At 41.5% G+C, this 25,128-nt stretch overlaps 1 protein-coding gene across 1 annotated transcript in view; it reads left to right on the top strand.

Moving 5' to 3' along the window:
- The window catches only part of adarb1b (adenosine deaminase RNA specific B1b), a 171,570-nt gene that overhangs the window by 42,453 nt on the left and 103,989 nt on the right, over window positions 1–25,128 (top strand). Inside the window, exon 2 of the mRNA XM_024388772.2 lies at window positions 22,300–22,380. The gene's annotated coding sequence lies outside the window, so the exon portion shown is untranslated. The remainder of the gene's footprint in view (window positions 1–22,299; window positions 22,381–25,128) is intronic.

Below are 25,128 nucleotides of genomic sequence, written 5' to 3'. Positions count from 1 at the left end.
TTTTTTCATGTAACCTGGGGCACGATCATTTAAGATGTCAAACATATGATTAAGTTTAAGTTGGTCCACTCTGGACTTCAAAGGCAACAAGCCCATCTCCCAGAACTCCTGTACCCCTATGTGGGTCCTAGGGGGGACATTCAGCATATACCTGATAATGTTATTTTGCATGACCTGCATGATCTTTTTCAGCTTTTTTGATAGCCCACTATACCAAGTAGAGCAGGCATAATCAAAATGACACTGAATCAAGGTTGAGACAAGCAGTTTCTTAACTTCAATGTTAAAACAGCTCGTGTTACGATATGAACGTTTTCAATTTGTTCGCCATTTCAGAAACACATTTTTCAGCAGTCAGGTCTCCAGAAAGGGATTGATCAAGGGACACACCAAGATAAGTTACACTTGTTTTAGATTCAATCACCTTGCCTGCACAGTTCACCGTTATCTTGTCAGCCCTACGCAATCTATGTTTTGTTCCAAATGTAGCGACAATTTGTCGTCAGTCAACCAATCTCTTAACATATTGCAATTCCTTACAAAAGGTCTCCTCTATGTAAACTGTATCCTTCCCTGATACCAGTATGGACATGACAAATCAACAATATACATTTTTTTGCCCAGTGCAAACCCAAATGAAATCTGCTTTTGTTTCCTCTTCACCGAGAAGATTTTGTGGACTGCCAGGCCACTGCTGGGCTGCATTTGCATGTTTTGTTTGGGATGGAAGTGACTGAAATGTCTCAGCGGGATCAGAGCGAACAAGCAGTGAGATGTAGAAGATGATGGGTCGTAATCTGTCTGATATGTCTGGCCGGTGGCAGGTTTGTGTGAAAATGTGTCTACTGTGTGTGTCTTGTGTGCATGTGTGCACACGGGCCCAATGTATTCCTCTTGGGGGTCTTGGGGTTCTACGTGTGAGAACCCTGACTTCTTCAGAGAGCCACTCTCTGACAATAGTCAGATAAAGTCCCTTGGAGAAGGGGGGACTCTAGCGCAGATGTCAAATGAATCCGATGTGTCTTGGCAGATCTCCGCTGATCAGAAGCTGAATGCGTTTAGCAACACCAGTGGAAGGGGTACAAATGCAAGAAGGGTGCCATAGTTGTGATTCTCCCTCTTTTTCTTCCCCCATCACTGCTGAGGTACAATCAGCCAGAAAAGCCTGTGTGTGCTTTTATGTTGTGGGCAAACCAAAAAGATCCCACGTTTTGTTGGATTTCTTGTGTTCCCCATCTTAAGATATTTGGCTGAATAGAAGCCCCAGATGCACCCAACTCCCTCCCTAAATCGCGCCTGACTGTCAGAGCCTGAACGCTTGGCAGTGCCACCCAGGCTTGGTGTCTTATGTGGTTGACTTCACCCTGACATGTGGTGCAAAGGGGTTTCACTTTAAATAACAATCCCAGGATCATCAAAGTGATGAGTGTCATCAACCTTTAGGGGGTTTCTCGCTGACTGGAGATGGCGTGGCGGAATTAAGATGACTTCTGTTTTTCCATCTCAAACAATGTTTGTCATCTATTTGTCCATTGCTTAATTGCATTGCCCCATTTGGCTGAGGAGTCAAGGGAAAGGAGGCCTCACACAGAGGATGACTCCTGAGATGCAAGGTTGACGTCCTTTCAATGCCTCACACCATGTACTGTATCTCTCAACTTGGCTCTCCGGGTGGACCGAGTCATCCTGCTCCCACTTTTACACTGTGTGTAAAAGGCTTTTGAATGCTCCGAATGATGACTTCACACAATTGCGATGAAGTCCCAGGCTTGTTGCTTGACAAGGCGATTCATCATGATTCTTTGTTGCATAATTTAGTCACTCTAATCATTATAGTCACTCTAATCATCAGTAATTCTAATCATCATAGTCATTGTCATCATCATTGTCACTCTAATCATCGTTGTCACTCTAATCATTATAGTCACTCTAATCATCAGTAATTCTAATCATCATAGTCATTCTAATCATCATAGTCACTCTAATCATCATGGTAAAGTAGCTTAAAGTTTTGTTGTCCAATTAGTACACAATTTTGGAAAACATCTATTCATTCGTCTGCAGTAAATCAAACATTGAAAATATATGTTTGATAAAGTAGTAATTACTTTTGTTCTGAGGCCTGGTACTTTCCTGTCCCTTTCGCGTTGTTAGTCAACCACAGACAATGAAGACACACAGCACAGTTTTGCTAGTGTTTGATAACTTTGGGGCAGAGATGAAGTGGCTTAGCGGCTAGTTAGTGAGCTGAGACTCATGGTTTATGTGTGTGTGTGTGTGTACCTGCTTATTGTGTGTGTGTGTGTGTGTGTGTGTGACGACGGAGCTGTCACACACAGTAATACATCATCCTTTGATTGATGGCTCTGTAGCAGTTATTTGTCTCCCATCGTCACAGAGTGTGACACTTCTTCGTGCTTGACTCTCATGCTGCTGAATGGGCCAGATAAGTGGGCCACCGTATCCTTCAAGCTTCTGATTGGAGAGAAGTTTATTTCCACCCCCACAGTAACTTGAAAAGTGTTATTGTCTCTGTTTAATCTTCTGCTCTGAGTTGACGCCTACTCGTGTGGACATAGACCACGCGTTACACCCCCCCACCAACCTTTATCCTTTTGACCTTGACTTTTATAGAGGCATGTTCTAGTATCTCCCATATACCCGGAAACTAGCTTCACATTAGTTCATGCAACAAGATGTGAAAGGTGATGCTCTTTTTTGTTCTGATACTGTACTGTAGGGCTGGTGGCAGTGGTCAGCACTGTGACAGCCAAGGGGTTGTGCGTGTGACAGTGTGGGCAAGACTTTGTGCGTTAGCTGTCAGCCGCCTCTCACTTCTCCAGTCGCCTTCACATACACCCCCCCCCCCTGCCCAAGTGCAATCAGGATAGCGGTGTCCCCACCCCATCATAATGGAGTTTTTTTTGGGGGCGGGGGACACAACTTTGATGGAACCTTCTCTCTCGCTGATGTGGGACTTGAAAGACAACTTCTCCTCATGCTCAGTGAACCAGGACAATGCAGTGGGGCTGTAGCCAGGGAGAAGAGCCAGTAACTGGCACATCTTCCTGCCCTATTTTTTTTTCACACCACAACACATTTCTCATTTCAACCTTGGTATTCCTAAAATTGCGGGAAATGATGCACTGACATGTATTATCCAATCACAGGCCTGCATCTGTGGGTGTAATTTGCTCCCCCCCTTATGAAATCTTGAAATATTTATGAGCGAGCGACATGGAGGGTTTTTAATGTTTGCCATGGTGGGTGAGCTTACACACAAGCCTAACAAATGTGCGGTTTAAGAATGTCCCTTGTGAACCCAGTTGTGCTTTTATGTTAAATAGAGATACATTTTCCATTCAGTCCATTACGAGTGCCATTCCTGGATATGCATGTTGTTCATATCAGTTCTACTCACGCTGCGATTAATACAATCCAGCAAGTGTACCTTTGCCTGAGTATAAGAATGCTTTTTGAGCATATCCTTTTCAAGGTCAAATAGACATCCACATACCAGGAGAGAAGGATATCAAAATCTAGATGTCTGTGTATTCCAGAGGCCCTCCAAGGCACTTGTTCTAATTCCAAGTACATTTTTCCATGGTTGTACACAGGAGGGGGGTGTATTGTCCTATGTTATGTATGTATAGCTCTAAGGCAAACATTATTGAATTGGGAATGTTGGCTGCTGGCTTCGCGTCTCCGCAGGTTTGCTAATTGATAATGATTGATTTAATGATCTATTTGTTTAAACTCTGGGCTCTCCCCACTCGTTTGAATCTTAATTCAGATTGAGTCGTCCTCCATGTGTCGCACCAACATGGCCTCAAACCACGCCATTCTCCAGAGAGACTGTTGCCGGGCGGAGATGACAACACTTTAGCGCTGTGGTGCATTTTTATAATGATCCATGGAAGGATGGATGGGGTAGGATTGCCAAGTACCTCTGAGTATTTTAAAAGAACTTCTGACTCCTTTGAGTCGCTATGCGTTGATACTTCAAAAGTGTAAACTCCTAAACACTTAATATGTATCAATGTTTGTCCTCTGTTGTTGCGTGCCTTTCTTTTTTTCTGAAATCGATACTTTTTAGTCAAACATTAAATCAAATGCGACCACCGACTGTTTCCCCATTTGCTGTTGCTCTAAGATGGCAAGTCAATACGCATGTGTCAATTTGAATCTCAACAAGGAAACAGTCCGTGGTTGTGTTTGCTTAACATTTTATTAAATTTCAGCAAACAAAATAAACCACTAAACAACAGAGGACAAAGAGTTTCCATTTTAATTCACCGGACACTTACCGGAACCATATGCAGTGGTTGTGTAACCTGATTAGGGCATCCACCCACGGTTCTCAGAATGACAGAAATCACATTTAGTTTATGGTCATTCATCTTAACAGAACATGCAACGAATTCTGATGAGCAAATTTGAAGATGTTAGAGTACGTCGGCGGCGCGTCCATAAGGCTAGTGGAAGTGAAGCTTTCCCCAAAGTCAAATAAATTAAATTGCCAAAATAATATAGCATAATTAACTTTCTCCCGTCTATACAGAAATAAATAAAATCATTCAAAATAGGCTACTACACCAGAAAGCATGATTTGTCCACAGAGGATCATTAGCTCTTTAAAAAAAAGGTTTATTGTTTTAAATCAAATAGCCTACAGTTGGAAGGTCCGACAATTTGGGCAGAGCGAACGGCAAATACCAAATAGGTGATTGTTGAGTTGTGGCTGTCAGTGAAAAGCAGAGAGACCCAGCCAGGCATATCGCAATATTTAAAAATACAATCGCGGAAAAACAGTTTCGAAAACGAATGGCTATTGTTGTAAAGAGAAGACGATGAAAAGTAGCCTACTTTTGTTTGTTTTTGGACAATCATTTCCTCCTCCAGGTTAGATGGATGTCATTTTGTATTTGTCTCCCCTTTCTCTTCTATTATATGGATTTGACCACTTCATTTTTATTGATTTATTGAGCCTAAAATTATTTGCTAACAGAAATCCTGGTAGGTTTAAGAATTTAGATTTTTTTTTAAAAATATCAACGCATAACAACTCGAATGAGTCGTTGGTTCATTTAAAAAAATACATCTGCTCTCAACTCTGTGGAGAAGGTACTTGGCACCTTCGGTGCTTTTTGTTATTCTTTTGCTCCCTCACTCTTTGGCTATGTTATGCTCCATGGTCAGTGGGGGTTGCTATGCTTGGGTCTCATTTCTCTCTCTGTCTTAAAAGGAGACCTGGTTTCCTCTTGATACAATACTGTTTTGATCAGTCACACGTGATAAAAAAATCTGCTTAAAGCCATTGCTAATCATTCTAGGTCAGAGCTGTGAGGAGCTGCCCTTTAATCTCCATGCAAGATTGGTTTGCTAGTGAAGTGTATACATGCACACGCACACACAGGCTTACTCTATGTACAGTATGTGACGTACACACCATCAATTGAAATTGATTTTTTTGCAAATTGTGAAACGTGAACTTTGAACGAACAGAGTACCAAGTGTGTCTCAAACGTATGTTTTCCCCTCAGAAATATTCCACATTGACAAATTTTTCTCCTCAGTTATTTGAGTTCTTCTGATATTTGCAAAGCCTCTGTATTCATATTGCAACAGGGAGGCGGTCAATTCGGCTTTATTATTGCAAAAGGGTTGGGGTCAATTCAAAGCATATTCCCTGCTTTCAAAGTTCACTTTAGGATTTCCTTTGATTAAATAGTCTATACAGTGCCTTTGTTTGTATGAGAGAGTGAATGTGTTATAAGAATCACTCGACAGGTTTTGAGAGTTAATGAATTGGGGGAACGGAAATACAGACACATAAACCCAGTTCATCGCTTGATCACTGCCAGTTGAATACATTCACTGAAATGGAATCTCCAACATTCACGTGAAGAGCCCCTCTACTCAAATCTCATTTGAATTCACCTTCCGAATGGCTTGGCGTGTAGCTGGACTATTACCTCATTTCTGCCTGGTTATTGTACTGTACAGTGTTCCCTCTGTATTCTGACGTCAATGCTGCATATCAACTAGTGAAGAATACACACTGCCCGGTGATGGGCTTTGATAGAGAGCACCGGACAGGGGATTCTTTCTCCTCCGACTGAATGAATGGGATGTGGATGAATGGAGTTTGTCCTCTCTGCTGCCTTCCTTCTTTCATGAGCGAGGGAGGAGGTAGACGGCCTGGGGAAGATTAAGAGGGAGGCCCGTCAAATGGAGAGGAGAGAGAGCGAGGGGGGAATGCTGACGCCTCAGGAATGGTCAGCCACCGCATTACACTCGCTTTGAGGGAAGAATTTCCCTGTGTCTACACGTGCACGCATACACATGTGCAGATGCATCTATCTTAAGGTGTTCCAGTACTATTCTTCTTCTCTTTTATCTCCTCTCCTCTCTTGGCCACTCATGCTTGCCCTTTTTCTGCCTCCTGCCTTTTCTATGCCCCCAAAAACCCGCAGCCCTGGTCCTAGCTCTCCAGGACCAGTGTTATATTGAAAAACATTATTCTAGGCGACTTTGCAAAGACCTCACATACTTATTTAGTAAATCGTCCAGTAAATAGTATTTACTATATGATGAGTTAACAGTGAGAGAGAGAGAGAGAGGTCTTTAAAGAGGTCTGTGTCTAGTCACAAAGCACAGCTACCATGACTGCCCCCTCCACAGCCACCTGAAAGTCTTTTAGAGCGGTCACGTTTTACCACAGACAGACAAGCGACCACAAGGGCATTTTGAGGATTGTTAAAATGCTGCGAAACAGGGGTAGTAGATCAATATTTAATTCCACGTTTTTATAGCGATCAATGCGGCCGTATTGACGTCAAAAAAAAAGAGAAAATAGCTTTCCTGGCCAGAGGAGCAGACGAGGCTTTTTAAACAGTTCTCCACTATTTGATGGACAACTTGATTGATGGGTTTGGCTGAGTTAAACGAGTGGAACTGGTTTTGGAGGGCTTGAGCAGAAGCAAAATGAAGTGAAGTCTATTTTAAAGCAAGTTCTGCCTCGGCCGAGTGCACGGAGCAATAACAAAGGGTGTCCTAGAAAGACACAGAGTCACGCTAACTAAAATGGACACAATAGCACTCGCATGCGATATGCTCACAGCCTCATAATGACCACACACAGACACCCAATGTCTACTTTCTTTGGATCCACTCCGAAACAGTTCCGCAAGCCTGCGCGCTTTAGAGTTGTATGGGACCCTATACAGATCTATGGACCATTGAGTCCCAACTCAAAATACACACATACACACAGAGGGACACTGAGAATAGAAGGTCTGTGAGTGTGATTGGATGTCATGATGCTTGGTTCCCACTGCTCCCTGCTCTGCTGTTAATTTCTCTCCCACCACACGCATGCAGGCACACACACGTGAAAACAAACACACACAGGAAGGAACAGCCCGGGGTGGGTGTTTTTATGTGTATGGGGAGTTTGGGACGTTACATCTGCGAGGGTCATATTTCTCTGTCTCTTGGATCTCTCATCCTTGCTCTCCATTTTTCTCTCTCTCTCCTGCTCTCTTTTCCCCATCTCTCTCTCATTTGCTTGTGTTGCCAAGGACTCTCTCTCCCCCCTGGCCACATCCACTAGAGCTGTGCTGCAGCAGCATCCGTCCCCGGTAGGAAATAGGTTCTGATTGGTGGGACAAGTTGAATAAATTACACAAGCACTGTTATACACCGCAGTGGCCACCTGTGTTCCGACTGATCTCTCTCTCCCTCGCCTCTTTTCCCATTTCCCCACGTCTCCATCACATATCTTTCTCTCACCTCTTTTTTTCTGAGCCACCCTATCATTGACTTGTTCTACTCTACCGTTACCTTGTCTTCTCTTTTTTTTCTCCACTGTTATTTTGTTGCAGGGTCGGCAGGTAGCCCGGCGGTTAGGAGCCGACTAGGTAAAATCTGTCGTTCTGCCCTTGCAACGGAATAAACCCTAATTGTTCCAGGGAGTGGGATATGCAAAAAAAAATGTATTTCCATTTCACACCAGTACAAGTTACCCACTTCATACAGTGAAAATGGGCTAGATAAGCACCCCCTAATTATAAAACTGATTGACTTTAAAACAAATTATGAACAGCAAGGCAAGCTTATAATAAAAAAAATATATAATTCAAAGTAAATGCTTTAGCTAGATCCTTTACATCCAGCAGCATATCACCCTGCATACCACTGCTGGCTTTCTTCTGAAGCTAAACAGGGTTGGTCCTGGTCAGTCCCTGGATGGGAGACCAGATGCTGCTGGAAGTGGTGTTGGAGGGCCAGTAGGAGGCACTCTTTCCTCTGGTCTAAACAAATATCCCAATACCCCAGGGCAGTGATTGGGGACACTGCCCTGTGTAGGGTGCTGTCTTTCGGATTGGATGTTAAATGGGTGTCCTGACTCTCTGAGGTCTTTAAAGATCCCATGGCACTTATTGTAAGAGTAGGGGTGTTAACCCTGGTGTCCTGGCTAAATTCCCAATCTGGCCCTCAAACCATCATTGTCACCTAATAATCCCCAGTTTACAATTGTCTCATTTATCCCTCTCCCCTAACTATTCCCCATGTCGTTGATGAGAATGTGTTCTCAGTGAACTTACCTGGTAAAATAACAGATAAATAAATCCATTGGGTTTCATGAGATGATAGACCGATTTGCTCAGGAGTCCCTAAACCATCATGGTCACCTAATAATCCCCAGTTTACAATTGGCCCATTCATCCCCTCCTCTCCCCTAACTATTCCCCATGTCGTTGCTGCAAATGAGAATGTGTTCTCAGTCAACTTACCTGGTAAAATAATGGATAAATAAATCCATTGGGTTTCATGAGATGACAGACTGATTTGCTCAGGAGTCCCTAAAACATTAAACAACACGAATTACAGTTCATAATGTCAAAATCTCATAATTGCAAGCTAAATGTTTAGTTAGCTAGTCAAAAAGCTTGTTAAAGAGCTATCTTCGTAAATGAACTTTTACAATAAATATGCATAAAGGTTTCTCTACATGAACTAACATATTCCTCTTAACTTTTGCACGATTCATTATGAAGTTATAATTACCTACGTTTACCTCCCTCCTATTATTTTTGTCAGCCATCTTCCCTGAAGCAACTGTCCAACTTTTGAGAACCACTCGATAGAAAGTCTTCATCTCGATTCGCTTCGTTTGGAGGGCCAACTAGAGGGCTGAAAAGGCACTACCTTTCGCTCAATTGGAATACCACTCCGACAAAGCTTTGACGGGGCTCATGGGGTTGGAGGGGGGTTATTGGGATTGAGTCTGAGTTGCACCTGGCCGGACTTGTTAGGCCTTCTGATTCTGCCAAAAAGATGACATGAAACACAACTCTCCAGGAAGAGGCCTTTATTGTTGATTTATGGCATTCTCACGCCAAGGATTTCCCTCTGTGCGTGCATGCGTGAGTGAGAGAGAGAGCGAGATTAAATGACATGATGGTGGGAGAATGAAAATGACAGTTCTCTGAAGTGTGGATTTTCAAAATTGAGTTTTGAGACAGAACCTCTGAATGTCATCAGCTCACGCAGCCTGTTGCATCTTGGCTATTGTCATCATTATCACAAATCAGTGAATGATAATGATTAAAGGATTACACAACAGTATCATTTTATCCTTTCATCGTTATCATCACTGAGTTTTTTGTACTAAATATCCTCAGTATCGGCGGCTTTGATTTGACTGTAATGCTAATCTTCATTTATATACAGTGGGGAGAACAAGTATTTGATACACTGCTGATTTTGCAGGTTTTCGTACTTACAAAGCATGTAGAGGTATGTCATTTTTTATCATAGGTACACTTCAACTGTGAGAGACAGAATCTAAAACAAAAATCCAGAAAATCACATTGTATGATTTTTAAGTAATTCATTTGCATTTTATTGCATGACATAAGTATTTGATCACCTACCAACCAGTAAGAATTTATACAGATAACGAGTTCAAACAGGTGCAGTTAATATAGGTAATGAGTGGAGAACAAGAGGGCTTCTTAAAGAAAAACTAACAGTTCTGTGAGAGCCGGAATTCTTACTGGTTGGTAGGTGATCAAATACTTATGTCATGCAATAAAATGCAAATGAATTACTTAAAAATCATACAATGTGATTTTCTGGATTTTTGTTTTAGATTCCGTCTCTCACAGTTGAAGTGTACCTATGATAAAAAATACAGACCTCTACATACTTTGTAAGTAGGAAAACCTGCAAAATCGGCAGTGTATCAAATACTTGTTCTCCCCACTGTATATGAGCAGCTAACCGATCGCTGCAGCGGTACATAGCCCATCTGTAAATAGCCCATCCAATCTACCTACCTCATCCCCATATTGATTTTTATTTACTTTTCTGCTCTTTTGCACACCAGTATTTCTACTCATCTATCACTCCAGTGTTAATTTGCTGAATTGTAATTACTTCGCTACTATGGCCTATTTATTGCCTTACCTCCTCATGCGATTTGCACACACTGTATATAGACTTTATTTTTTTCTATTGTGTTATTGACTGTACGCTTGTTTATTCCATGTGCAACTCTGTGTTTTAGTTTGTGTCACACTGCTTTGCTTTATCTTGACCAGGTCGCAGTTGTAAATGAGAACTTGTTCTCAACGAGCCTACCTGGTTAAATAAAGGTGAAATAAAAAATAAAATCTACAGTGCCCTCAAAACATTCACACCTCTTTCCTTTTTCCACATTTTGTTGTTACATTTTTTTGTCAACGATCGACACAAAATGCTCTAATGTCACAAAGTGGAAGAAAAATTCAAACATTTGTAAATAAAACACTAATATATTCTGATTAGATATGTATTTAACCCCCTGAGTCAATATAGCTAGAATCACCTTTGACAGCGATTACAGCTGGGAGTCTTTCTGGGTAAGACTCTAAGAGCATTGCACACCTGGTTTGTACAATATTTGCACATTATTCTATTTAAAATTCTTCAAGCTCTGTCCAGTTGGTTTTTGGTCATTGCTAGACAGACATTTTCATGTCTGGCATAGATTTTTTTATCATAAACTCCCTAGTTCTTGCCGATGACAAACATACCCATAACATGATGCAGCCACCACCATGCTTGAAAATAGGAAGAGTGATACTCAGTGTTGTGTTGGACTTGCCCCAAACATAACGCTTTCTATTCAGGACATTTTGGCAGTTTTACTTTAGTGCCTTACTACTAACAGGATGCTTTGGACTATTTTTATTCTGTACAGGCTTCCTTCATTCTCTTCACTCTGTCAATTCGTTTAGTACTGTGAAGTAACTACCATGTTGTTTATCCACCCTCAGTTTTTTCCTATCACAGCCATTCAATTCTGGAACTGTTTTAAAGTCACCTCATGGTGATATCCATTCTCCTTACTCACCGGCAACTGAGTTAGGCAGGACTATTCGAAGCGGGACACAGGCAATTTTTTGCTGAATGTTAAATAGAACAGCCAATAGAACTCGCAGGTAGTTTGAAAGAAGAGCGAACACGCAGTGACAGTTGGCTATAGCAGTTACAGTATTTATTCAGACCCATAACTATTCAGTCTTCGTGAAGAGAAGTGAAAGCCTTCTGCATCTAATTCCAGTCCTATGTTATTCAAGGATGTCATTCGAATGAATTATGAAAGGAATGAAGCAACAATAGAGAGAGAAAGAGGAGGAAGGCTAATAACATTAGGGGTAATATTATGAAAGGTATATATACGTCAACCTACTATTTATACAAATAGGCCTTATTATATTTCACAATTAAAATCAAATTCGCCAGTCTATATTTGTAACTATGTAGGCTGCATGTGCTGCACCAGAATCACATGTTCTCTTCTGCTTTATCATGGTTTGAGTGACGTAGGTAATTCCAGTCCATACACTACAGTATAATACAATCCAGTATAATACAATACAGTACAGTAATACAGTTCACACTAAAACAGATTCGCCTACTGGAGCTGGTTTAATTTATTTACCCAAGAGAGCATATAGCTAGCTACATCTATGGGGCTTTTGTTTTTCTGTTGTGCGTAATGTGCTGTAGCCTAAACCGTATATGTGTTGGATAACGGCACAATCATTTGGGCTTTATTGGGCTTGGGCTCATTAAATGTCGTTAATGTAAATGCATTTGATGTGGCTCGTCAGGCTCCGGTAGCATCAGCTTTGTTTTTTTTTTTTGCTGATCAAAGCTCTAATCAAATCCAGACGTATTAATGTGCTTTATAATGCTTCTGAATGGCTCTTCCGCTTTTGCCGGCAAATACCAGGTTACCCAGGAGAAAAGTGATTTCTTCTCGGGATGGAACATTTGCAAAATACCGGGAAAAGATTGAGCCCTAATCTTCACCCCACTAGTAACTTCAGATAGTCATACATCATAATATAGTAGCCTATATTCTGTTCCACCCACAGAAAATACTTGGTAGAATCTCCTCTTTGCATTGCCACCAGTCATTTGCTAGCTTAAAAATGGTGGTCTGTTTTAGTCTCCGAGGTTATCGTGCGGAGGCTCTCTTTTTCAATATGAGTTAAGGTTTTATTAAATTCTGGTGATGCAAAATGAATGTTACAGATTGGCAATATGCATTCCTCTCGTGTTCCGGCCTATGTTGGGCTTGGTGTTGCAGTGAAACCCCTCCCCCCACCCACTCTTAAAGGGGCGACTGGGAGGTGACAGACAAGGTTATTTATGATGGAGATAGAAATAGGAGGGAGAGGAGAGAAGGTGAAATTAGAGGGAAATTACTAGTCAGTACACACACACACACACACACACACACACACACACACACACACACACACAGCTAATTACCTCTCCATCTGCTTGTCCCTCCTGGATGTTTTTAATAATTCCCACCAATCAAAAATAAGCAAATGAGATGTCCTTTGTTTGCAACCCTCCTGTGTCCTGACAAGGCATAGTGTTCTGGTTTAATATGCTCCATACTTTTTTGAGATAACAAATCCCACTTAGTTTGAATAAAATATACAAATACAACTTTGTCTCCTATGGTAAATGCCCAAGTGTCCTCTTAGTGTCAGTGATGTGCTCAGATAATGGCAATGTAGTCCTGTGATTGGAGTTTCTGTTCTCTCCTTCTGATCCGTCATTGGCTCTTGGTGATCTAGCAGGTGTGAGGCCTCCACCATCACCGCTTAGGACCACGAGGCTGCGACTCGGTTCTGTTCCAAAATGGAGACCACACGAGAGGATTTAGCACCAGCGACGCTCTATTAAACACCAAGCATCACATGAAGCTTCAACCACTGAAGCATGAAATGATTATCGTAGATCATCAATCACCATCGTCTAGCCAATCAGTTTGAGCCCCAGAATTAAGCCAGTTGTATTCACATTTCTTCAAAGTGATCTCGACGTTGCTCTCTTGGCTCAGGGAATTCAGGTCTCTTGCTAGTTAGCAAGTTATTGATTTGAAGCAGCCTTCTCTTAGGAGTATGTCTCATCCACCCATATTGTACTGAGAGATTGAGGCTGAAGCGCAGGCTGAAAAAATGTCCTTGACAGTGCAAATCCTACCATGGCAGAGAGAAACGTGATTAAAGAAAGCATCCCACAAGAATTGCATCCCACATTAATAGGTTCCCACTAGAATGCAAAATGTATACAGGTTGAAATTCCAATATAACCAGCCTAATTGAAAAATATTCATTGTGTTTAGAAATGACATTCCTGCATTTTCCTGCATCCTACACATTCCTGCATTCAAATGGGTATTAATCTCCTGAATACCTTAGGGAATTGAACCTTGTCTTGTCGATAACTTTACTTTTTTATTTCCATTTTTTCTTATTGGGACATAACCAGTGTTGTGTTCTAGTGATGACTATGCTCTTGCTCTTCTTTGCCATTTTCCTCCTTGGTCGTCCCACCTGTTTCCCAGCCCTCTTTGAATGAGCGGGAGGACCCGGCCTGTGTATGCCCTGGCTAGTCATTAATAATGAACTGTGTTGGGTCTGTTTGAGAGATAATGATGGTAGTGATTGGAGATGGGTGTCCTTAGAACCCTGCGGGTTGGGATTATCACACACTGTCAGTCATTTCCACTGCTAAGCCAATAGGAGCTCTCTGATTGGGGGGGGCAGAGCACTTTCATTGGGTGAGATTGACAGTGGGCAGCCTTTATATGCTCCATTCAGGATATTTGCAGTTGTAAACATTGGCGCTAGCTTTTCAGTCTAGCGGTATGTACAGTTGACTTTGAGTGCATAGTGCTTCCCAACTGCGTTTGAAATTGGTCAGTTACATTATTGTGGTTGGTTGCTGTCCAGTTCTCTTTGCAGCAATTGAAGCAACAAATTGCTAGTGTTGTCTCTCCAGCACTTTTGTTGCTCTTCAGCGCTGTAAACAGCCTTTACATTTTTTTTATATTTTTTTTTAATAAATATTGCCCATATGAACAGTGCTGGCTTCTTGGCTTTAGCATGTGCAAGAGGTTACTGTAGTCTGTGGCACTGCTGACACTGTGGCTCTACTCTCATTAGACCTGTGATGTCTTAACTGTGTCTGTTTGACAAGGCTACAGAGAGTCTGCTTATTACAGTACCTCCTGGCCCATGGCCCAAGGAGATGAGCCACATGGAGATCAACAACCTTTTGGTTTTGGCTAATGCACATGGGATTCTTTTGAGGCCGGGTGGATGAGCAAATTGAGTGGTCATTTCCGGTGTACTTTGCGCTAACCGTATCACCGCAAGAAAGCGAGAGAGAATTTTAAGAGGCTTTGTCTGAGCAACAGGAATCCGGCCTAAAGTTTTGGCAGACTTAGGGAAGGGGGTTAATTACATGTACGTGTCGAAACTATTCTGATCAGTCTCCCGCTCCACTAACAACTACACTTGGCGCTTGAACACCCCCTTGTCACGGCATACTTCTCAAACGAAGCAGTTGGGACATGTGCAAATGTCATACTTTACAATCAAAGCAGCTTGTCTGATTACGCTCTAAACTGGCTGCTTCCAGTCTTTGGCTATCACCGTTTGGCTTCCCACGATGGACTTGGAGGCTTTAGTTATCTTCATTTCCATTAAAGGACCCAACGTGTTCAACGTGGACCCAACGTGTTCATTTTTCAACCATTTTCACATCTTAAAAATAAGGCAGAAGTAAAGGATTTGATTTCTGGTCAAACAGATGGAAGTGTATCTTCGAAAACATCTACCAGAAAACCTCTTCCAGTATTAGAAATACATCGAAACATAATCATGTTGAACTTCATTATCGACAACTAATATCCACACATATTTAGCTTTGGATAAATGTATTTTCCTTTTGTAAGTTTAAGAAACATTGCCTTGTGATTCTGTTACCAAAAACCTACATATCTAAGTTTTTTTCTAATTTCTGATAATGAAAGTTCACAGAACTAACAGTAAAGGTAGACCTACAAATTAGTTAGTGTTTTTGCTGCTTTACATTTTTGTTTATGAATTATTAAGCGATTAACTTGTAATTCTGTGACCAAATCGGTGATTGAATTGAATTGGCTACAATGAGAAATCATAGTAGTCACGAACCACAGTTGGGTCACATGCTACAGTCTCTCTACTTTTAGTCCCTTCCACTGGCATACTGTTATGTTCAGCTCATTACAGTTTTCTTTCTGTCATCTGGTGGTCAAAGAAAGTGTGAAAACAGTCCGGACAACCCCTCCTTCTGTCTCTCTGCCTCTCTTCTCTCTCTCTCTCTCTCCAGTTAATGTCACCTCTCCCGGCTCTTACTGACGACACCTACCAATGAGTCCCCTCTCTTTCCATTTACTGTAACCAGCATCTGCAGACGTTGACTTTTGGTCTGGTTCAGCCTTGATTTGGCCCAAACATGGACGTACATAATTGGCGGACCAAATTTGAACCAATCATTGACGTGTATCTTTCACAAGTTTGGACAGCACAATACAGTACATTGAATCACAGTAGAGTACTGTAAAAAAAAAATTTTTTAACGTTTTTTAAATGAGAGTATAGATCAGTACAGTAAAGTATAGATCAGTAGAGTACAGTAAAGAAATGTAGATTATAGATCAGTACAGTAGAGCACACTCGAATACAGTATAATGTACTGAACTATACTTTACTGTACTGAACTCTACTCTACAGTGCTGTGATGTCTAATCTTGTAAAACATAGACGATTACACGTTGGTCTATGATTGGTTCAGATTTGGTCAGGTCCAGACCAACCAAATGATTTCTTGTTTGGGGGCGGAGCCAGTGTGTATAATAATACCCATATATGCAACGTGTGATATTGCATACTTCTACCTTTGTGTACCTATTCAGGATACATCACCATGAAGAGAATGACATTTTTATCCATAATTATGCATTTCTGTGTAGTACAGCTCGGGGACCCATGATCTTATTCCGTTACCGTAATTCTGTGTAAATTCACTTAATTTAACAATAACAAAAACCAAAATCCCCCAACTACCTCGTACTCCAGTACACTGACTCGGTACCGGTACTCCTTGTATAAAACCTGTATATAGCCTCATTATTGTTATTTTATTGTGTTACTATTTTCTTTTTATCTATTTGTTAATTTTCTTACTTTTTAACTGCATTATTGGGAAAGGGCTTGTAAGTAAGCATTTCACGGTAAAGTCTACACTTGTATTCAGCGCATGTGACAAATACAATTTGATTTGAAAACATGTTTATTTTAATCAAGGTGTCCTGTCTTAGCTGCAGTGTTGAGGAAGCTACTCTGAAAATAAAGTTTGCCAATGTCCCGACTTTTGCCGAAGTCCATGCCATGCCGAAGTCCATGCCATGTTTGTTCGGGCGGTGCCCGGCGGTCGACGTCACCGGTCTTCTAGCCATCATTGATCCATTTTTCATTTTTCTTTGGTTTTGTCTTGTCTTCCTACACACCTGGTTCCAATCCCATTCATTACCTATTGTGTATTTAATCCTCTTTCCCCTCATGTCCTTGTCAGAGGTCGTTTGTTGTTCATTTATCATGTTTGTATTGGTGCGCGACGGGTCCTCGTACCCACTTTGTTTTGTTCATTGTCATGGTTTTGAGGCTGTGTTTTTAAGTTATTAAACTACTCAATTTTACCAAGTTCGATTCTCCTGCGCCTGACTTCCCTGGCACCTATACACACGTCTATGACAACCAAGCTACCAATTACTTCACACCGGAAGAAGTTAAGCTACGCTAAAGCTTATTAAAGCTACCCATATAGTTTACATAACTACAGATATAGTGCATTTGGAAAGTATTCAGACCCCTTGAGTTTGTCCACATTTTGTTACGTTACAGCCTTATTCTAAAATTGATTGGATAGTTATTTTCCCTCATTAATCTACACACAATACCCCATAGTGACAAAGCAAAAACAAGTTTGTAGAAACTTCTGCAAATGTATATTTTTAAAAAAAACTGAAATATCACATTTATATAAGTATTCAGACCCTTTACTCAGTACTTTGTTGAAGAACCTTTGACAGCGTTGACAACTTTGAAGGTAGGCCTTGAAATACATCCACAGGTACATCTCCAATTGACTCAAATTATGTCAATTAGCTTATAAGAAGTTTCTAAAGCTATGCAATCATTTTCTGGAATTTCCCAAGCTTTTTACAGGCACAGTCAACTTAGTGTATGTAAACGTCTGACCCAGTGGAATTGTTATGCAGTGAATTACAAGTGAAATAATCTGTCTGTAAACAATTGTTGGGAAAAGTACTTGTGTCATGCACAAAGTAGATGTCCTTACCGACTTGCCAAAACTATAGTTGTTAACAAAACATTTGTGGAGTGGTTGAAAAACTAATTTTAATGACTCCAGCCTAAGTGTATGTAAACTTCCGACTTCAAATGTAGACAGGTGTGTGCCTTTCCAAATCACATCTAATCAATTGAATTTACCACAGATGGACTCCAATTAAGTTGTAGAAACATCTCAAGGATGATCAGTGGACACAGGATGCACCTGAGCTCAATTTCGAGTCTCATAGCAAAGGGTCTGAATACTTATGTAAATAAGGTATTTCTGTGTTTTTATATTTAATACAGTTGCAAAAGATTCTAAGTTCCTGTTTTTGCTTTGTCATTATGGGTTATTGTGTGTCACATTTATATAAGTATTCAGACCCTTTACTCAGTACTTTGTTGAAGCACCTTTGACAGCGTTGACAACTTTGAAGGTAGGCCTTGAAATACATCCACAGGTACATCTCCAATTGACTCAAATTATGAGGCTTATAAGTTTCTAAAGCTATGCAATCATTTTCTGGCCCAAGCTTTTTACAGGCACAGTCAACTTAGTGTATGTAAACAAAATTGTTATGGTGAAAAGGAAATAATCTGTCTGTAAACAATTGTTGGGAAAAGTACTGGTGTCATGCACAGACCCTTTACTCAGTACTTTGTTGAAGCACCTTTGACAGTGTTGACAACTTTGAAGGTAGGCCTTGAAATACATCCACAGGTACATCTCCAATTGACTCAAATGAGGGTAAATGAGGCTGTAATGTAACAAAATGTGGGAAAAGGGAAGGGGTCTGAATACTTTCCCGAATGCACTGTACTTTGAAAAAGTAGTTCACTACATCTAAAGAACTTTGAAAAATGATCATATGTAAATCTGAAATGTCAGACTACAAATTGCAAGAAGATTTAACAGACTTTGTAATTTGGTCTATTAAATACCTAAACAATGTGAGAATTAGGTGAGAATGGGAGAATTAGGCAGGTCTGATGCCGAAAAATAAAGGACACGATTGTCTTTCAGTCAGTTGAGATGTTGGCAGCAGTCTCTCCCTCTGGCTGCATCAATGAGGAATTTTGCTCCCGTGTCACAAGATAGCTAGCCTAGTTACCGGTCTGGATCTAATATTTAACATCGCTACATTTGTTGCCTTGTTAAGAAAATACCAACTTTTCAATCAGAAACGAATTGTCACCCAGGCTACAGAACAGTTTAATCGTCTCTAGTCTGTGGGAGATTCTTCACTATCACTAAGTGTTTTTGCCATCGTTGACCTTGGGTGTCAGAATGCACCTCACTCTATAGCGTTTCCCCATTCATTCATCTCCCTCCCTGTAATATCTTCATTGGATGTCTTTATCCAATCGACAAGCTCCCTCTTGACTAGACAGGAACACCCCGTCATAGGTATCACCCACAGACGACCCTTGTCGACAAGCCCCCCTCCTTCCCCTCTCGAACCCGCTCTTTTGTCACCCGCCTTTGACAAAAACAGACTGGAAACTCGAGCCGTTGTAATGGATGCTTCCACCTGGCTGCCAAGCCCTTGTTTCTCTTTTGTCTGGCCCTTTTTTTTGTGCACTGGGCTCTTCAGCGGCCATCAACGTTTTCCCGAGAAGGTGCAGAGACGTGAAAAATGAAGTGATTACAAAGCTGCTCTCTGCCGCATTGAGTCAGAAAATAAGAGGATTGTGTCAGTTATTTCTCAATTTCCTCTCGCCTTTGTCCCAGTGGATGGATTATGACTTGCCCAGGCTTTTCTCTAATGGCTATTATGCATCAAGTCGAACTGGGCCATTCATCAAAAATGATTGGTTTCATGAATTTGTATTCCGATAAATGTGGCCAATTACAGTAGCTTGGATACATGTTGAGAAGATGAATTCTGTAATTGAGAGTTGGAGGGTGTGTGTGTGTGTGTGTGTGTGTGTGTGTGTGTATGGTTGTATAGGCCTACCCAGTGTTTCCCCACCGCTGCTAAATTGCTGCAACCACCCCACAAAAAATGTATACAAAAATAATAGATATTTCTTCCCGGGACGCACTTTTAAATGGATAGTTGTTGGCTCAATGAATGGAAGTCTATGGAAACAGCTAGCCTGTCATGTCAATGCTAATAGCAATGCACCCCCCACTACCGCTGCAGCCACTGCTGCTCCCTAGGGGTACACTGGGCCCTACCTATAAATGTTTGTGACAATGCCGACATGAATATGCAGATGAGCATTATCATACTCCATAGGGAGTAGAATTTACAAGTGTATTGCGTGTGCAGTGTGTTTTGTGTGAGTGCTTGAGAGTGGATATTTCTGTCACAATCAGCAGTGGGATACGATGCCTAATTTAACCTCACAGTCCCTCTCTTGCATATGTTCTAGCGTGTGTGTGTGCGTGTGTGTGTGGATATGATAACGTGTGAGGTGGATGCGTCTGGGGAGTTGCTTAATTTAACTGTAGCGTCACTAGTTCCCTGGTCTCGGTGAATGACAGGATATGCTGCTCTATCTCTAGAATGTGTTTTTAAGCCAGGGTGATGTCATCCTATGTATTTGCCATCCTCTGTAGCGTTTCCCTCCACTTTTCCCTCTGTTATTATGAATGGAGGTACGAAGCAAAGACATCCGGGGCAGGGCTGCACAGGGCCATAAATCAAAACAATGTCCTAAAACCTCATAACGGATTACCATAACCATGCAGTGAGTTATAATGTCTTGAATGACATTACCACTAATGACATGATACCTGTCATGCCATGCCGTGTCGGGTTGTTGCAATTTACCATGATGCCAATGCCACAACCTTATTAACCCTAAAAAAATGGCTCATGACAAACCACAGGATATCGACCAAACTTTCAAGCTCGCCATGATCTTATGAGCACAGTGACCTGATGAAGATCCCTGTGGCATCAAATCAAGTTGCCATTGTCTGGAGTATCTTCTGCTGTGCCGGCATCACTCCCCTCATACCGAGGACGCGGGTTTGTCCACCACAAGCAGACGGGGCGGTGCGGTAAGGCAGGAAGAGCACCTTGGTGAGGGCCTGGAATGCCGAGGCCCTCCTCCATTTCCTCCACACACACTTGGGCCGTGATAAGACGCGGTGGATGGAAAGTGGCTGCTTCAGACACGTCGTGCAGCTGTCATATGGACTGCACCACTCATCCCACCCTAGCCTCAATTTGGTCGGCTGAGCAGCTCACTTAAGTGCGGCACAGTGCTTTTTTTCTCTTCTCTCTCTTCTTCCAGCTAAATGGGAATCATTTTGCTCGTAGATTCATTTTTTGATTGAGCGCAGTCCCCGTCATTGCTACATAACCGAGTGCTAGCAAGCAGCAGTATTTGCGTTCATTTAGCATTTTATGAACACTGTACTGAAGTAATGTTCCTGTCGTTCTCTTTGTGTCACCGTTACATCCACTTCCATGACATATTGCGTACGTTGAGCCGAATCGTCTACATGAATACTGTGCCTAGTCTACACACCTCTTTCACAGTTGTCACATTTTACATTGTATTTTTTTTTGCCATCCAGATCTACACAACTTGCTCCACATTTTCAAAGTGAAGGAAAAAGTAACCCCCACCCCTTACCAACTCTTAACAACTCTTAGGGCAACATGTATCCATTGTTTTTGTCAAAATTGCTCGAGCTTAGTAAATTTGGTTGGGAATCATTGATGAGCAGCAATATTCAAACCTTGTCTCAGATTTGTAAGCAGATTTAAAGTCAGGACTGAGACTGGACCCCTCTGGAACACTCAACACCTCTTGGAAAGCCATTCTGGCGTGTCTTTTGGTATTACAGTTTGTGTAATTGTCTCACTGAAGAATAAAACTATATCTCAGGGCTAGGTATCCAGAAGATTGATACAGATGTTCCTCTAACTTTTTACCTGGGCTTTGCTCCTTTCATATTTAATTTTGATCCTGACAACCTCCCCAGTCCCTGCAGGTGACACGCATAGCCATGACGTGATACTGCAGTACTTGAAAATACAGAGGGTTTCACTCCTGTAATAAACAGACTAACATTCCGGTTGGCATGCTGAAGCTCGTCTCCTATGCCCATCTCGCCACCTGCCCTGGCACTGCCTTACCGCACCGGTTGCTTTCAGATCAAGTCCCTGCTTGATTGTGATTCGTTCAGATGCCAAGTATCCAATGTACTCATAGCTAAGGTAGCCCTACTCATAAGGAGCCATCTTGTCCCTGCCTGGTTTCCAACCACTCCCCTGTTTCAGGTACTTTCCAGTCTCCTTGGGCGTTATGAATATGGACCCCCACACATGTTTGGCAGACAATCATTTTGTGGTGTCTTGAACTTTTGGTTGTTGGTGGTCTTGCCTTTCACACTGCTGGAGTGGGGGGGGGGGAGAGCATCTGGACAAGTGGATACTTCTGCACTTGGCATGGGTGTTTGTGAAATTCAGACACTTCCTGTAAGGCTCAGTATTGTTTTATCTAGCTTTACAGACATCTCTGTTTTACAGGAAGAACAGTGTCATTATAATACTCATACTGATTTTCTCTCTTTCAGGCATGAGCTCTGACACCTGTTCGTAGGACCTTGAAACTTCATCCAAGATCTGCATCACTCCACTGACCGCCCAGAGCCACGGTAAGGTGAACAGAGTGTAGTTCACTTCACAAACCTTATGTAGCTCCAAGTGAAAAGCTCTCTATAGTTTTCCACCATGGAACTCTAGCACACAGCTATTCTTGAATACTCCACAAACAATTCAGACTAGTTGGACTGTTTATTGGGGACGGTCGCTGTGACTGCTCCAAGGCTGCCCTGTGAAGGCTGTTTGACTTCAGACATTGTGGGATTTTGATTTCTTTGAATGCTCAAATTGTCGACCCTGACCCAGCTCGTGCCTGAGAGAGATGACTTTAAGCTTGCAGATCACTTGGAGAATCTGCAGATTATATCAATCTTCAAATAATGTGTGACTGTAACTGCTAGGGTTTGCTCAGTAAAAGACCCGGGCTGCAGTGGCTCTTTCCGGGCCTTTGAGTGACATGGCTTGACATAGGCAACAAGAGGACCACAATCGTGTCTCTTTCACTCTGCAACAGGACCCAGCCCCTTCAACAATTAAACCCATTAATATGTAAAAAGGCAGACAATATGAATATCATATCCCTGTGTTAGGTTACACAAAGGCTTTCCTAAGGCTGCCTTAGTGAAGGTAACACTATAGCCAACACAGGGGTTGCGTTACCAATGCTTGATACTTTAATAATGAAGGGGGTCCATTAGGGCTGTCCTTGCCCCCCACAAAATATTGGCTGAATTTTTAAAATGTATTTTTCCATATATAGATGCATGTATGTGTTTTGAATAAAATCAGCTATATGCACTGAGCTTGTCTGATGCTTTAAGCTCACTGTTTGATAAAATAATTAAGACACACAAATTACTCAAGAGGGAGCCCGATGGCCATGCTGTGTTAAAAAAAATGTGCCTGTGTGACTGGCATTGTCTCTCCTCCCTGCTGCACTGAACAGGCACCACAGCACAGCAGGTCTTTATCGCGCTGTCCGTGCTGAAGCTGCAACATAATTACAGCCATTTAGTTTCTTACTTGTATCTCTGACTGAAAAGTTCTGTTAACGAAATACCTCATTTGTTTAGGAAAAACATTCCCTCAACCATTGCTCTCTTTGTGAAACATGTATGCAAGCCTATTATAATCACACCAATAAATTGGTTATAACAAACTCCGTAACACGTGAAAGCAAAATGGATGCGGAGGACGTGAAAAGGATACTCAAAACGGGGGAATGTTTACTGGTTTCTCAGGAGGGAAAGGGAAATTCTGATAAGGTGTAAGGCATTTGACTATTGGAGATCAAGAACAAGGAGGGTATAGGAGCAAGCGCTGCATGAATATTTTGTGCCAAACAGACCCTGTTAATTACTTTTTTCATTTTTATTATAACAATTTGGAACAGTATAAACAACACTAAATAAATTATAACTGTACCAGAGAGTCTGTTCTAACTCCAAAAATATATATAAAAAGCCTTTATTACAGCAAAGACTAACATAACAGTTGCATTCATTCGTGAATTGCAGTTTATTTATTGCACAGGCTAATTATCCAAAGCTCCCTTTGTTATTTCATTTGAAAACTAAAATGCTTGGTTGCATTTCAAAGCATGAATGACTCGTATTCTGTGTGATGACATGATTGATTGATCAGTGGCCTATATTGAAATATAGCCCCAAGTACGGTCTCAAGACTAAACAGGATGCGCACTATAGGCCTTCAGCTCGATGGTGGTGATACAAGGCTACAACTATAAGAAGCCATAATGACATGACTTTATTATAATGACGATCATAATAACAATTGTAATAATGACAATAAGAAGGATATTGCATTTTTTTTGTGTGACAAACAGGTGCTGTCTTTTTAGATGACAATAAAAATGTTCTGCCCGTTTGGAACAATGTGAACAACACTAAATAAATCACAAGTAATACCTGTTCTAACACTTTTTAACAGCCTTTATTACAGCATAGCGAAGATTAAAAACGGAATTTGTGAAATTGCTTTAGCCGACATTTTTAAGGTTGCGTGAGGCTTGGTGCTCAATGAATCAGTAGGCTATTAAACTGGCAACAGAAACAGGATCTGTTTTATTTCTGTAGATATATATATATATATATATATATATATATGGATGATTTATAAAGCCAGGCACATTTAACAGTTAGGCTATTGAGTAAAGACCTAATTAAGTTGGGGTTTCCTCTCTCCTTACTTTTCTTAGACAATTAAGGCTGTTTCCTCGTCTCTACGCGCCGCTGCTGCCTCTGCGACCGCTGTCCATCTCGGAAAAAAGCGCATTTTGTTTTAAAATAATATCATATTTATTAGTGTTGCACCATTATTTTTTTTACATAATATAACCATTTACATTTTAGTAGCACATGTCTTAGTGCCACTGATGTCCTCCGCAATGGATTAGTCCACTGAGACAGGCGCGACTCAGACAGGTGTCTTGTGCCGCATAGAAAATATATATTTGCGACTGCTCGACTAAAGAAATCCCAGTCGACCAACAGCCTATTGACCAAACAATCGACCAGTCGACTAATTGGGGTCAGCCCCAAATGGGGTCAGCCCTAATGTCCATATGACCGGCGCAACTATGAGCGCCGTATCATAAAACGGTGCGTTATACCGAATGGTGGTAACCTGCGTCATCCAGTGCTCTCGGCTTAGACAAACAGAAGAATATTTTTGATATTTTCTCTCCGGTCTTAGAGGATAACAATTCCGGCTCTACCCAGTTTCTATTTTTGGAATGCTCAACTAGTAGGGGGCCCAGATTCATATTTTTCTCCGCCTGG

This window comes from Oncorhynchus tshawytscha, linkage group LG26, assembly GCF_018296145.1.
Source record: "Oncorhynchus tshawytscha isolate Ot180627B linkage group LG26, Otsh_v2.0, whole genome shotgun sequence".
Classification (NCBI taxonomy): Eukaryota; Metazoa; Chordata; class Actinopteri; order Salmoniformes; family Salmonidae; genus Oncorhynchus; species Oncorhynchus tshawytscha.
The sequence above is the reverse complement of the archived record's forward strand: the minus strand, read 5'-3'. Positions and strand labels throughout refer to the sequence as shown.